This window comes from Epinephelus lanceolatus, chromosome 18 (genome assembly GCF_041903045.1).
Source record: "Epinephelus lanceolatus isolate andai-2023 chromosome 18, ASM4190304v1, whole genome shotgun sequence".
Taxonomy (NCBI): domain Eukaryota; kingdom Metazoa; phylum Chordata; class Actinopteri; order Perciformes; family Serranidae; genus Epinephelus; species Epinephelus lanceolatus.
The window spans coordinates 8,804,591-8,816,999 of NC_135751.1; positions in this window are offsets into that span (position 1 = coordinate 8,804,591).

Here is a 12,409-nt window from a genome sequence, read left to right on the forward strand (position 1 = left end):
CAGCTGTATGCAGGGCGGTCAGAAAAGTGTGCTCGTTTTACGGGCATCTGCCTTCTTTCTGTTGGCTGAGTAGAAGTCTGTGTTAGTTTAAATAGGCTTAATTATTTAACAGAACATGATATAGATGAGAAGACATTTATGTGTGTGAAAACAGCATTATGTTGGGGATAAAACAACTGCACAGTCAAACAGCCACTTAATATTTACTTTACAATGTAAAACATGATCAAAATGAAGTACCCCCATGAGATTATGCCGAGGTCTTACCTGTTTGAACAATGTTTATATATTTCATCCTAAACTGCTGCCAAGTGCGCTTCTCCCCTGCGGGATTACACCTAAAAGAAATAAATTAATAGGCTACCATTCAAGCAGTTTTCCCCTGTAATATTATTGTGATTGCAAAGGACTTTAAACTTATGCATTCTCCCACGCCGTCTCCCTCTCTTTTGCAGCTGCAGCGGTGTTGCACTTCTTTTTGAAAACGTGTTCAAACTCGCAGTATGAGCGCATTAAGATTTCTAATTCTAGTGGGGTGAAAAACGCCCTCCCCGTCCCCGTTGCCATGGTGACTCGTAGAATCGGGGCTCCATTGATGCTGGCTTTTTATAGTTGTGGTGCACGCGCTTAACTCCAGGTGAAACTACTCTGAGTTGATTAAACTGATTCAAATCAGCTGTTCTGGAACCGGAAACTCAGAGTTTCCTATCTCAGAGTAGATCAACTCAGAGTTCAGAATTAGACTCAGAGTTTGTTGAACCTGCTTTGTGAAACGGACCCCTGATTTTAAGGCTCATGTTTAAACTCCCCATTTTGTTTTTTTTTTAAATATCTAATTAAAAGTTGTACTGGGATTTATTCAGTAGTCACCAGCGTGTTTATACTGGGCAGCTCAGTGGTTACATGTGTGAAACTATATGAATGTGAAGCAGGGTGTTGATGAGGAAATGATATGTACAGAGTCAGACTGTGGACAAATAAAACACTTCATGGAGTTGTTCAACAAACTGATAGCAGTTTAGCAGCTAAGAGTAATTATGTACGTCTTCTATTGCTAACTATTGATACCTCACAAAAAGTTTATTAAATAATGATTTAAACAATCTTCAGAATTTAAAAGTTGGAATACAAAATAGTATATTAGAGAATATTTAAAAAAAAAAAAAAAAGTGGTAAAGATGATCACATTCTAAAAACAGATGGTAAACATAGAATAAGTGTGTAATAAATTAATAAAATTAATTGAGCTAGACATTCATAAAGAGAATAAATACGTTTCAAATTTAACACTAACAACAATATTATTATACAAAAATATTTTTATTTAAGTCATGTATCACCACAGGTTAATATTATTTCATGTTTGTGACTTCTGTTTAACATTGTTACTTTTGCCGAAGTTAGCTTATTAACACCCATTTAAAACAAATATTAGATATACATGCTCATGGTTAGCATTAGGCATTAAGCTGGAAAAGGTTCAGTCATGTTCAGACCCAAACGGAATCTGACGATTTAAAAAAAAAAAAAAAGTTATGCTGTATTGTTTTTCTTGTAGTGTGCTGGACAAGTGACTCTCACCCTTTTACATGTGAAGGACCCCAAACTTGATACACGTTAGGCAATTCTGTAGTTATGAACTATATGAAATAACTGTGGTGAAAGTGAAACCTATGATCAGAAAAGTGACTCTCTCTGTCCTACTCACATTGGTATCACTTCTGTGGTGAATTGAACTGTAAAATTAACTATTCTCTATTTTTGGGGGGACCCCCTGAAACTCCCCCAAGAACCCCCGGGGGTCCTCAGACTGGGTGAGAACCACTGTGCTCGACTACATTCTTTTAAAAAACTTTTAAAAAATCTGTGGAGATGTCGTCAGATTCAGCAGACACAGAATCCATCTGGGCTTGGTCATGTTACGCTTCTGTCCTGCATAGGGTCCATCACCCATTTGGTTAAAGAGCATACAGACAAGAATACGTTCCTTGTTTTGGTGCTATCTTTTCCCCAACTCTGGCAAAGTTTTTTATCCACATTTAAACTATCACATGACGTCCTGTTTGCTAGTGTGTTAACATTGATATAACATTCTAGCATGGTAACATGGCTAGCACATTCATAAGTTCAATCTGACGCTCCACTCAGAGCATTCTATTTCTATGTGAATTAACCAGTGGTTAAGTTAAACACACTTGGTGCTCTGCTGCTCCGCTTCCCCAGAAAGAGTGCCCAGGGTACACTCTGCTGCTCCCAGAGGTGGTGCTCTGAATAACCAAATGGTAAATTCCCTCAGCACTCCAAATTTCTGAATAGTCTAGTTTGTGCCAGAGTGTGCTCCTGCACTTGAAGTGAGTATATCCGAACACACCCCATAGTAACATGCTAACTTTGTAGCCTGGTAAAATGCAGAGTAACCTTCCCATATTTACATAACATGCATAGTAACATAATAAAATTTAGTATTTAGTATATTGGCAAGTTAGCAGTCTGTGTTAGCTTCCATCTCAGAGCAAGGCGCTTAGTTTTTCAGGTATCATGTAGAAAAATGCTGACTGAGTGCAAATTTCGACCTCCCAGTTATGTTATGTGCTTTCACCAGAATTATTAGATTTCATCATGCTGGGATCATCCATGAATCTGTTTAATTGCATGGCAAACCATCAACATGTACAAAATGTTGCGACATAAGGCAACATGAGTAGACTGAGCTTGCAGGTAGTTTCTTCGAAGAAACAGCAGTTTGATCAAAAAAGTCTCAAAATGGGCTCCAACTTTATTGTTTTCAAAGCTGTCAACAACATGGCTGTCCTGAGCTTACCAACTTATCTCAGAAACAAGTAAAATGTGTTGAGAATTATTTTGTCAAACACAAGTACAGTTCTTAGATTTTTCCCATTATGGAGAAAAATTTACAAAAGCTCAGTTGCAATGGAAATGCAGCCTCAATGTGTAGCAAGGGCCAAAATTAAGAGAAAAGATGCCTTTTAAAACTTAACTTAAATATTTGTGTTAGTGTAGACGTGGCTGAAGAAAGACTTCAGGGACCGTGACGTGTCAGATTGTGTTGGTGCTGACAGTAACAGCTCTACCATTGTCGGTATCTTGATTCAAGCTTTTTCTGTCTGTGATATTCAGTGTTGGTTTTGTCTAAACGTGTGTATGTATCTGAAAATGTCAAGAGTTTGTACAGACAATATGATGGCAGTAATGTCATTTTTAAATTAAGCGAGTGAGTTTTAATTACAATTCTGAATGTCCTTAGTTTGTGTGTTTGATTGAAGTCCCGGTCCAACCTCATCATTTCAGCTCTTGGAATTGTTGTCATTAGTTTACAGTAATATTAACCATAATCATAACCTCTCCAAAATCATTCCTGATGTGATTAATAGGTAGTCCAAGGGCCAAGCGGGGCCTTGAAGGTCCCCTGTGGCATGTAATATTAGTTAGTTCGTTGGCTAGTTAACACAAAGCTATCAATACAGGTACATCAGACCTTAGCAACTACAGTGTAAGCGACAATGTCATCTAGGCTAATTAGTAGTGTTAATTTTGTCAATGAAAACTATGACCTTTCTGTCACTATGAAAATTAAACAATCTAAATAAAAGTAACTTTGAATATGGAGAAAATATGGCAAAATATATTACAATTGTGATAATAACCATTTTAATGTAAAGTCATATTAAAAATCTGGTAAAACCATACTCATTACCATCCAAATATATCTCTTCACAAGTTGTTTTAGCTGTATGACAATTTGCACTCAAATTTTCAGTTCTTCAGTTATCACGTCTAAGCTAGTAAAGTTAGCTATTTTGCCAGTCATAGAAGGAAGAAATAAAAGATTTATGGACTAAATATTCAGTCGTCGGGAAAATTAGACAAGAAGCAGCAACAAAGCTGCTGAGATGAACCATAAAAGCAGGTTACATTTTAAAACTATGTTTTAAAACAGCTACGCTAATGTGAGGAGCCTCCGAATGTTGGGATAAATTAAAAAGCACAACAAATAGCCTGAGATGTAATTGGCTTTTGGTGGCTAAAATCAACAATAACCAAACCAAAAGATGAACTAAAATGTGACTAAAGCCAACAATCTTTAGAAAACTAGGTGCCAAAATTAACACTGCTAATTACATTCTTATTTAAACTGATCTGTTTGAATCTAGTTAGATGTAATCTTAACTATGGATGCCCTTTTCTGCCAAGATATGAAAAAAAGATAAACAAATTTAGACATGGCAAAAATTAAAATACTCAAGGTAAGTCAATTTTACATAAAACTGTGATTTGTTATCTAATAATTTGGACTAAACCAATGATCTTGTAATCTTGGCGACCTATAGCCTACCGTGTGTTTTTTTTTTATAGTAACCTAGGAATTATATTCCATTTGTGTCATTATTTTAAAATATAGCAGAGTATTTTGACTAATTTACTACTCCAGAATTTTAACTACCTTGAAATTTTGACTCATCTCGTAATATTTTTTACGCAAGAAATTTTTTTTGACTTGTTCTGACATAGTTTTGAATTACTATCATATAATGTCAACTTTGCCATAATTTGGCTTTTTTCATATTTCTGACCTAATATCTCATATTTTTGACTTAAAAGGATAGTGCACCCAAAAATGAAAATTCAGCCATTATCTACTCACCCATATGCAGAGGGAGGCTCAGGTGAAGTTTTAGAGTCCTCACATCCCTTGCGGAGATCCAAGGGGAGAGGGGGTAGCAACACAACTCCACCTAATGGAGGCTGGGCACCCCAGATTAAAACGTCCAAAAAACACATATTTGAAACCACAAAATATCTCCATACTGCTCGTCCGTAGTGATCCAAGTGTCCTGAAGCCCCGACGTAATTTTTTTGGGGGGAAAAACATCATTTGAACTCTGTTTTTAGCCTCACTGTAGCCTGTAACTCTAACTGCCTCTCTGTGGACTGCGCTCACCTGTGTGCGTTTGTGCAAGACCGTGGGACATGGGCATCGCCTTCATGTGTGTTCACGTGCTTTCACTGGACTCGCGCGCAAGCACGCACACGTGAGCTCGGTGTAAACAGAGGCAGTCAGAGCTACAGGCTACAATGAGGCTAAAAACAATTCAAATGAGGTTTTTCCAAACAACTTTTTATGTCGGGGCTTCAGGACACTTGGATCACTACAGACGAGCAGTATGGAGATATTCTGTGGTTTCAAATATGTGTTTTTTGGACGTTTTAATCTGGGGCGCCCAGCCTCCATTAGGTGGAGTTGTGCTGCTACCCACTCTCCCCTGGGATCTCTGCAAGGGATGTGAGGACTCTAAAACTTCACCTGAGCCTCCCTCGGCATATGGGTGAGTAGATAATGGCTGAATTTTCATTTTTGGGTGCACTATCCTTTTAATATCTCATCATTATGACTTTGACTTACCTTATTATTTTGAATTATCTTATACTTTTAACTGGTTGTTACTGTTCCATAGCATTGAATTAGTTTAGTACAATTTTGACTTAATATCTCATCATTTTGACTTATCTCATAAGACTGTTTAACTGTGCCATAGTATTGAATTAATATGATATAATTTTGACTTAATATCTCATAATTTTGACTAATTTTATAATTCTGACTTTATATCATATAACTTTGGCTTATCTCATTTTAACTTGAAATCTCATATTTATGATTTGTCTGATGCTTTTGACTTATCTCATAAGACTTACTGTCCCGTAGTAATAATTAGTATTGTATAAATTTGACTTAATATCTCCTCATTCTTACTTAGTGGAATTTTCAAGTTAGATTTTTTGACTTGATATCTCATGATTTTATCTGCAGAGTATTGAGTATTTCTGCAGAGTATGGAGTATTTTTTTTTTCCTATGTTTAAGTTTTCAGCTATTTATTGTATAGTGGGCTTCCAGACTGACCTAATGTAGATGCCTGTTTTCCTGGAGGGAAAGGCATGATAACAACGCACAAATCAAATGTTATAGGGCTCACTGTGTTGAGTGTGTGCGTGTGTGTTTTAAACTCAAGTGTGTGCACGCATCAATTTGAGCATCTTGTTCAGTAATCTAGTGCTGATTTCTTAAATTTCACACTTGTTAATCTCATTACTGTGTGTGTACTGTATGTCAATTGTTTGTTGTCTTTTTGTACATGAATCTCAAATAATGTCCGACTGTCTTATTTGTATAATGGTGCTATCTCGTGATACAAGTTTGATAAAGTTTTTATGGAATGATTTTGACAGATTGTCTGTGAACAGCTAAGGAAGATGTATTTTGAACGCAACTGCTTCAATTTTTGTATATGAAGAAAATGATTGATGTGTGTTTAAACGTGACAGTATCTCAGTTCAAGGATTCATGTATGCTGTGACGCAATCAATGATTTAAATCCTTGAATTCTGCGATCTTCCTTGTCAGGTTTTGATGTTCTGTGTGTACATCAGCAATGGGCAGGAGGATGTCATGGGATTTATAGGTTTTCAGTGGGTTTAAAGTGACTTAACTTAACCGGCAGTGTTTTCGTAGACTGTGGTTTGGGACCCAAAGACAAAAATAATGTTGCAGTGAGTCTGGAAAGCAAGATTAGCTGTGGTTGCTTTTCGGTTTTTGACTGAATCCTGTATGTATTCCAAGGTTTTCTGTATTTATCAAAGATAGTGTAACGGTGATCATCATTTTCTGTCTTCATGGAGTTGTTCCATTCAGTCCAGTCATAGTCAAGAGTTCAAAGTTATAATGTTAGAGATCTTGGATTGGGTAAAAAGTTTGGACTTGAGTCAGGTACAAGGTCATGAATTGTCTTGATAAAAGGAGTCTTAGACAAGTCTTGGGTACAAAATTGGAAAAGTTTTGGTGTTTAGTCAGAGTCATGAGTTTATTATTTTAGGATTAGTAGTTTGAGCAGTTACTAATTGTTAGATTCAAGCCAAAACTAGATCAGGTTTGGCTCTGGGACAAAATTATGGACCCAATCGCAAACAGACCTGTGGAAAATCAACCCACTCTTGATCAGTGCATAGATTAATTTTCAGACAAAGAAATCCATGATTTGTACCCTAGAACTCAAAAAGTTTGCAGATGATTCATGATCTCAAAAAAAAAAAAAAAAAAGATGAAATAATGATCAGAGAAAAGTTCTTACTTGACATCACAGGATGTTTTACAAACCTGACAAAACTGTTAGTAGCCACGGCTAATCTTGGGTTCTCATGGCGACTTGAGTTTATTTACATTATTTGAATGTGATCTTCCTGTGGTACAGCTCTCATGTTAAAATGGTAAAATTATCAAGCTTTTGTCGTTTTTTCTTGTTACAGACATTTCCAATGTGTAAATGCAGATTTTACATTACTTCACAGGTAGCCTTCTAAACCTGCTGGACAGAGCCAACAAAAATAAAAATAAAAAGATCATTTTCATTGAGCCTAAAGCTAAGCAAGTTTTATTTATGTATGTTTTAAATACACATGCCATTGGATAAAAAGAAGTTGATAATGGAATCTGTGTGTCCCACACTGATGAGATTTATGGAAACTTGCCAATATTGTAAATGTCCATTTGGTCCTCATGTTCGTGCTGTGGACACGACGTACTGAGCTCATTAAAACACACAAATGTTTTTAAAAAAAAATCTCTATATAGATAGACATCTATATACTGTAAGTGTATGACAAAAGAAATGTAGTTATGTAATGATGTTAACTTTCATGAAGCTTTTTTTAATACATTGTGCAATTTTTGGCAGCATGATTGTGAAGAAATTATTACATTTAGATGACTCACTTTACATTTTTATGCAATAAAGACATTATAAGAAAATAATGGGGTTTTTTCAAGTTATTGTTTTACTTGTAGGATTGATTATATGTTTTATTTTAGTATGAAGTTTCAGCTAAAATGTTCGGGGATCTTCATTGTTCTATTGTCACCTTGTGTGATTGCCAATACCCGATACAATTTTGCAGCAGTGGTGAAGCCAGTATTAAACAAATGCAAAACAATAAATTTATGAATGATGGGAGTTGACAAATCAATAGCCAACAGTGTCAGGGTCATTAATAAAAAATAACTGTAATGCTTATACTAAGAAAAAAGCGTGGACATTTTTTCTTTGCTTTTTTTTTCCTTAGGACAATAATGACAAAAATCAGTGTCTTTTTTAACAGACCCCACAGTCTTTTAAATATAGGCCTCTACCAATTGGTTGAGATGTCATTTGATGTCACAAGAAAAAATGTAAATTACAAAGTATGTACTGATATAATGCTTGTAATATCAATCAATCAATCAAACTTTATTTGTATAGCACTTTTCATACATTAAAAATGCAGCACAAAGTGCTTCACAGAATAAAAACAAACAAAAATAATTCATACATATTGAAAACCCGCCCCTCCCACCCCCACATACAAACACACACACACACACACACACACACACACACACACACACACACACACAGAGTCAATATAGTCAATAACATGGCTGGGCACTGAGGAACCAGGTGAGGAAAGAACCACCTATAGGGAGCTCATCCACACTGAGAGGCGCTACAGCCTACGGCCACAGGGAGCGCCGCCACAGAGACCAGCCCGACCCAGACAGACCGGGGTGGACTCCACACATGGTGCAGAGCCCCCCAGTCCCCTGGGCCTGAGGGATCTCCAGGGCGACGTCCCTGCGGGCAGACCGGTCCCCCATGAGGAAACACTGGAGCTAAAAACTAAAAGGCAATATGATAAGATAAAACAAGTATGAGATAAAATAATGATAAAATACATAAAAATGTAAGATTAGGAAAAATTAAAGATTTAAAGATTAAAATAATATTAATAATAATAAATAAATAAATGAAGATTTAGAAACTAAAATGCATAAAGATTTAAAAATAAATCATTTAAAAGCATTAGAAAGTAAAAAGAACATATAATAGAAGAATTAAAAGAGTAAAAGAAATCAGTTAAATGCTAAATTAAAAAGGTGAGTCTTGAGCCTCCTTTTAAAAACATCAACAGTCTCTGCAGTCCTGATGCTCTCCGGCAGGCTGTTCCATAAGTGAGGGATATAATGGCTGAATGCACCCTCCCTGTGGGTTTTTGTTCTAACTCTTGGAACAATTAAAAGGCTGGTGCCGGAGGACCTCAGGATCCGCGAGGGTTGATATGATAAAAGCAGGTCAGATAAATAAGATGGCCCAAGGCCGTTAAGACATTTAAAAACTAATAAAAGAACCTTAAAATCGATCCTGAAACACACGGGGAGCCAATGCAGCGATTCTAAAACTGGTGTAATGTGCTCCCGTCCTCTGGTCCTCGTCAGCACTCGTGCAGCTGAGTTTTGGAGTAGCTGCAGGTTAGAGATGGTCTTTTTGGGAAGACCAGACAGCAGGGCATTACAGTAATCTAAACGACGAGATAAAAGCATGCATCAGCACCTCCGTGTTAGCCTGAGAGAGAAACGGGCGGACTCTGGCTATATTCTTAAGATGATAAAAACCTGTCTTTGTTACATTTTTGATGTGTGGAATAAAACTAAGCTCAGAGTCAAAAATGACGCCCAGGTTCTTTACACATTGTGAAGGTTTAAAATCTTGTAGTTTTGGTAAAAGTTTCTCTCTCTGGCCTTCAGGACCAATAATTAAAACCTCTGTTTTGTCCTGGTGAAGCTGTAGGAAATTCACTGCCATCCATGACTTAATATCTAAAATGCAGTTAAAAAGGGTATCAATTGGCTTTGTGTCATCAGGAGACACGGCGATGTACAGCTGTGTGTTATCTGCGTAACTGTGGAAGCTGATGCCGTGCCTCCTGATGATGTCCCCAAGAGGAAGCATGTATAGGTTAAAAAGAATTGAACCTAAAATTGACCCTTGGGGCACCCCACACCTGATTTCATGCGTTCTGGAGGAACATGTATCCATACTTACAAAGAAACATTGATCTGTGAGATAAGAGCTGAACCAGTTAAAAATAGTACCAGAGAGGCCCACCAGGTTTCTGAGTCTGTTTAATAAAATGTGGTGATCTACTGTATCAAAGGCGGCGCTTAGATCCAGTAGTACCAAGACTGTGAGTTTTTGTGAATCAACATTCAACCAGATATCATTTAAAATCTTTAAAAGGGCTGTCTCGGTACTGTGGTTCATCCTAAAACCAGATTGATATTTCTCTAAAATACTGTTTATTTTTAAAAAATCATTTACTTGGTTAAAAACCAGTTTTTCTAAAATCTTACTTAAAAACAGTAAGTTGGATACAGGTCGGTAATTAAAAATGTTGGGATCTAAATTACTCTTCTTCAGAAGGGGCTTCACCACTGCCGTTTTGAAGGCAGCGGGGAAGACACCCATCTGAAGAGAGTAATTCACTATATTTAAAATCTGTTCCTCAAAGAATCCATAAAATGTCTTTAAAAGTGATGTGGGAATCGGATATAAAAGGCAGGTTGTTGGGTTTACCTGGGAGAAAACTCGACCAAGTGTCCTTGCATCAACCAGGGCAAAACTCTCCAGTGTTTCCTCAGGTAAAAGCAACTGTTCAGGTGTGTTAAAAATTACATTCTGTTGGGATAAAAGACTGGATCTGATATCATCGATTTTACTTCTGAAGTGGTCTGCAAAGTCCTCGCAGAGGGCATCTGTTGATATGTTGGATGGTTTATTAAAATTGGTGCTGGTTAAAAGATCGAAGGTGGAGAAAAGAAATTTGGGGTTGTTTTTATGATCGGAAATGAATTTTGAAAAGTGGGATATTCTTGCCTGTTTGACTGTTTTATTGTAGGTTTTGAGTTGTTTGCGTAATATTTCAAAATGAACTGTCAGTTTGTTTTTTCTCCACCTCCTCTCTGCACTCCTGCATTTTCTTTTCAGTTTTTTGACATTATCATTTCTCCATGGGGGTGTAGGTTTTGTTTTTATGGTTTTGGTTAAAAGTGGAGCCACTGAGTCAAGTGTTGACTTTAATTTACTGTTAAAATTGTCCACAATAAAATCACAAGGGTGCAGGCAAAATTTCAGCAGGAGTGCTCTGTAAAATCTCGATAAAAATTTGCAGCCACTTCAGAAGTTAGGTAGCGTTTCCTCACCGTTCTCACCGGGGCCTCCTGATGGCTAAAACTGGTGATGTTAAAATACACACAGTAGTGGTCAGACACAGCCAGGTCAACAACAGAGGACACACCAGTGGACAGGCCATAGGTTATGACCAGGTCCAGGGTGTGTCCTCTGTTGTGAGTTGGCTGTGTGACGTGCTGTTTAAAATCCATGCAGGTTAAAAGGTTTAAAAATTCTCTGGACATTGGATCCGAGGTATTATCAACATGTAAATTAAAATCACCAGTTATTAAAATTCTGTTATAGGTGGTGTGTATGATTGTTAATAGTTCTGAAAAATCAGTGATAAAAGAGGTGGAATGGTGGTGGTCTGTAAACTGTGATACAAAGAATAGGAGGGCTACTAAAAACAAAGGCATGATACTCAAATGATGTGTAGCTGTTAAAAGAAACTTCAGTAGAGTGCAGTGAATTTTTAGTGACTGAAGCAGTTCTGCCTCCTTTTTTACCCCCCCTAGTAGAAAATAAAAAATTAAAATTTGGTGGGCAGGCCTCGGTGAGAACAACAGGTGCGTCAGTGCCAAGCCATGTCTCTGTTAAAAGAATACTGTCCAACTTGTTGTCTAAAATCAGGTCATTTATGATAAAAGTTTTATTTAAAGAGAGTGCATGTTCAGCATGGCCAGGTTAATGTCTGTGCCGAACGTGCGCTCATCATTACAATGTGGTGAGTGTGGAGCAGGTGTGAGGGGAACTAAGTTTTTGGGGTTGCTATTGGTCCATGGTGAAGTTGTTCTGTTAAATCTGTTTGAAATTCTGACTGGGATGGATGTGGATGTGGGAGTGGGTTGGGGATGAACCAAAGAGGAAAGCGGGGGGGGGGGGGGGGGGTGCTTCCAATGTACGTCAGTCACATGGGGCACACTGAACGTGCTGAATGTTAGCGCTAACATGCGGCTGCCCAGCCTGCTCGGGTGAAGCCCGTCAGCCCTGAAAAAAGAGGACCGGTTCCAAAATAAGTTAAAATTGTCGATAAAAGTGAAACCATAGGTGTTACAGGCAGCCTGGGTCCAGGAATTGAGGGAGAGTAGCCGACTGAAGCGTTCTGCACCGCGGGACAGTGTTGGCAGGGGACCGCTGATAAAGACAGACTTACCACAGTTTTTTAAAAGGTTAAAAAGAGCAACAAAATCCATTTTTGTCTGCTCTGACTGCCGGCGGGCCGTGTCGTTTGAGCCCAAATGAAAAATCAGCAGGTTTATGGAGGAAGGGAGTGAATGAAGCAGTTCTGGAAGTTTGTCAATGACCGGGACTGTGGCTCCAGGAAAGCAGTGAGTTGTGGCATTGAAAAAA